The 4,232-nt window shown below is 38.5% G+C and overlaps 1 pseudogene; it reads left to right on the top strand.

The window, feature by feature from the left end:
* Window positions 1-309: 309 nt before the first annotated feature.
* On the top strand, window positions 310-1,943 carry LOC107137844 (annotated as a pseudogene).
* Window positions 1,944-4,232: the final 2,289 nt, after the last annotated feature.

Here is a 4,232-nt window from a genome sequence, read left to right as displayed (position 1 = left end):
AACAATCATTGTTTAGCATTTCACCTTGCTTCTCTGCTTTCCACACTCCTTCTTGTGAGAGAGCTTTCTAGGCAAATCATTTGGATAAAAATTCCAACTAACATGCAGGAAAGTCAGGTTCACAATTAGATTCTTTTGGAGATATGATGCTATTCATATTTAACCAAGATTTCTCCTCACAATCGTACTTTTAATGTTAGATATGAAGAATTTCAATGTGAATATCAAATTCTAAACATTTAGTCTCCTTTCTCCTCCCACTAACTGCTAATCTACTTTCTCCAGGTTATTTTAGAGGGCATACTCAATAAAATGGATGGAGGAAATCAGTCCACAGTGTCAGAATTTGTGCTTCTGGGACTTGGCCACTCATGGAGTATGCAGGTCTTACTCTTCATGATATTTTTGCTGCTTTACGTGATCATTGTATCTAGAAATATTGTCATTGTGACCTTAATCATCACTGACTCTCATCTCCATTCCCCCATGTACTTCTTTTTGGCCAACCTGTCCTTTGTTCATGTTAAGGTCTGTAAACAAGTCAAGGTGGCACCTGGCATTTTGCCAGAGGGAGTGGTTTGTGAAGTAACGCCAGCGAGCCATTAAGTGTGGAGATTCCTTATTGGTTGACTGCTGTATCTAGTTTATGTAATTAAGATAAGCTGTGTGTAATGTATATATACCCCTCCTGTCCTACAATAAACGGTTCCCACTCCTGCTGTATCATTGTACACAAGTTGCTCGTCACCCCCTGGTAGGTTATTTTGCTGCAGCCGGACTGCGGCATGTTGATATGTGGCTTTCCTCAGTCACCACTCCTAAGATGATCACAGAATTTCTCAGAGAGAACAAAACCATTTCCTTTGCAGGTTGCATGTGCCAAATCTTTTTTGCCCATTTCATTGCAGCAAGTGAGATGGTGCTTCTGGTGTCCATGGCCTATGACCGCTATGTGGCCATCTGCAAACCACTTCATTACTCCACCATTATGAGCCTGCAAAGGTGCACTGGGCTGGTGGTTTCTTCCTGGACTACTGGCTTTGTGCATGCCATGAGTCACCTGGCTGTGATAGTTCTGTGGCCCCAGGGGAACAGACAGCTTCTTCTGTGATATGCCTCTGGTGATCAAGCTGGCCTGCATGGATTCCTATAATTTAGACATTTTAATGAATGTTGACTGTGGGTTTGTGGCTGTAACCTGCTTTATCCTCTTGCTGATATCCTACACATATATTCTTCTCAGTGTTTGCCTGTTGGGACTTGTCTGTGCCTTCTTTGGAGCTGTAGCCATTATTGGGCGTTAAGAAAAGTGGCCTCATGGTATCTCTGGGTAAGGCTTCTGTATACGTGACCACACGAAAGCTGGGTATGGTTTCCACATGCATCACAGGGTTAAATTAGAATATGTCTCTGGGGTAACAGGGATGTGCTTGTTCCCTATAGGCTCCCACTACTTCCTCTGCTCTACTTCCTCTTTCCTCTGCTATAAAAATCACCTTAGAGGCAATAAAGATTGAGATTTGCTGTGCCTTCAAGGCTGACACAACTCCTGGCTCAGTGTGGTTTGTTCCCAATCTTGGGTGGGGACTGGGTCGTGACACTTACCCTCTTGCTCAGCCCCTCGAGATGACAGGCTGGTCCTGCCTGTCTCCCACGTACACTTGTCTCAGGGAGCAACATTTGCCAGAGATCTAAAACTGGTGCATCTAAAGCCCTGTCCACCTGCAGTGCCCACATCACAGTTGTGGTGATTTTTTGTGCCCTGTATCTTCATTTATGTGTGGCCACTCAACATCACCTGGTTGGACAAATTTCTTGCTGTATTTTATTCTGTTTTTACACCTCTCCTCAATCTAGCCATTTATACATTAAGAAATAAAGAGATTAAAAAGGCTTTGAAAAGACTCAGGAGTTATTATGTAGGTTCCCAGGAAAAGGCTTAATGCCCAGAAATTCATTGCATGTACTTTAAATTGACAATATGCTGACCTTATAATATAGTTTAAAATTCAAGGAATATAGTTTATAGCTATAAATAGTTCCAGTTTCCAGATACATCTGTAGATTTGAGGCAATGCAGAGATTTTAAATTTTACTAATCAGCCAATGTTGTGAATTATTTCCCTAAAATCCATACAAGAACAATCCTTAATTATGGAAAAATTATCTTTTCAGTCTTTTGACACCACTAATAATATGAAAAAGAACCTGCAAGCAAGCATAGTGACTTTAGTGTTCATCTGCAATGCAACATGCATCAGTACAGGACACCAAATAAAACCTCATTGTGTGTGAACCACATTAGGCATGTCTGCCAAAATGGTGTGGATTTTTCTTGGTGGGACATGAAAGCATTCTAAAATAAGATTCTCATCTTTGTTCATAGCTGTGTGAATATACCACTTTCAACTTATACACATATATAAGTGAGTTTTATGGTATGGTAATTCTATCTCAACAAGACTTCTCTTTAAAAATCCAATTCTAGGTGTATACCCATGGAACCTATCAAAACATGAAAGCTATTTCTTTTAGTTTATACAGTGCTCAGGCTTTTTCTTCCTTTGTTAGGCCTAGCATGACCCAGGGGTTTCACTGGAACTTCAGTTATCCTCTTGGAGAGGAAGTCAGGTGCAAACAAAAGGGTCTTCTGTTGCCTGAAGCTTCTTTGAGCAGGGTGAGGTTCTGGCTCTTCTAAGGTAGGGAGACTGCTGGGGTAAATCTTTCATGAGCAACATCCAGTTGTTCCCTCACTTTGGACTTCTAGGTTTTCTCTGCCAGTGCCCTGATCTGAGCATAACACCCATATCTGGACTAAGAGCTTATACATTTCTGGAGCTGTGTTATTGCATTAGATGTTAAATGTAGGTAAGTACTATACCTTCACCACAAGAAATAAGCTTCTGTATTTTTCGTACCAAATATTTCTTCAGGCCCTTACACTGGACCTTTAAGTACTTGTTTGTAGCCTTCTGTTCACTATTCCTCTGAAGGGAGTCCTACAGTTTAGCAATGAGTAAACAACTCCCCTACAGGAATGGAGTAGCTATTCCCCTGAATCACATCCCTGCAGGGGTATTCGTTTCGAAATGAATATTTTTTCCAGTGAGGCTTGGTGGTAGGCTAAGGCAGGAGGATTGTGGTTTCAAGGCCAGACTGGGCAACTGGAAAGAAACTAAATTTAAAAACAAGACTAAAAACAAAGATCAAAAATATTTTTTTTCCCCAGGACCATCAGTGAAATCTTTTAACAATCAGGAATCTTCTTCCAGAACTTGGGTTCCTTATATTCCCTGCAACTGATTCTTACTTGTCCACCAAGTTGCAAGTATAGAGATATGTCTAGAACATTATTTATGTTGATAAGGAGATATTTAAAACAAGAGTAAATTCTGTCAAAGTTTTATTTAACAGGAATTCAAAAATAGAGAAACAAATATTTAATGATAGAAATAAGAATAGTCATTCTTTCCAGTGATACTAGCTGCAAAGTGGATTAAGGAAACTTTTAACTTTGAGAAAAAATATTTGGTAGTTGATAAATGTGATAATTTCAGGTACATTTATGAGGGAAAAATTTAATCTTTTCATTTAAGAGTTTGAACCTTAATATCTGCAAATTAATTCTCATAAAATAACAGGAAATATGAATGGCAAAACAAAAAAAAAAGTACTGGTTTAAAATAGTTTAAAATGTTCAGGGTAGATCTTTTCAATATGTAGACCAAAAAAATTGGCACATGGTAGATATAGTACTAATTATTAAAAAGCAGTGTCTTTATTTCATTATCATAACCTCTTTTGAAAAATCTCGACCCTGAGGTACTTTCTAGCCAACTCTATATTATGATAGCCAGTGTCTCATTATATTCTCCAAGGTCAAAGCAGGCAAAGGGGAATGGAATTCTTGTTTGCTGGGCTTAGGGAACATGTTGCTATTTATTTGTAGTTTTTCATTTTCATCCTTTGTCTTAACTTGTAATTTGTATGTAACTGTGTCACATGTGTTAAATTTAAACCATGAATGTATTTTAATTAATAGTGTTTTCTAATTTGCTATTTCTCTTTCTTTTTGTAAAATTTTCTCCATATTATTTTTAATGGTTTAAAATAATTCATTGTAGTTATGTTTCCTAATCTAGTTAACTAATAAAAAATGGAGTAAAGCACACTCTTGCAATCAAACTATTACACACATCCTTATTTCCCTCGTTTGCCCCCCCCCCCCCCCC

This window comes from Marmota marmota, unplaced genomic scaffold (assembly GCF_001458135.2).
Source record: "Marmota marmota marmota unplaced genomic scaffold, marMar, whole genome shotgun sequence".
NCBI classification, from domain to species: Eukaryota; Metazoa; Chordata; class Mammalia; order Rodentia; family Sciuridae; genus Marmota; species Marmota marmota.
Note: the sequence above shows the minus strand (reverse complement) of the source record. Positions and strands in the feature narration are given on the sequence as shown.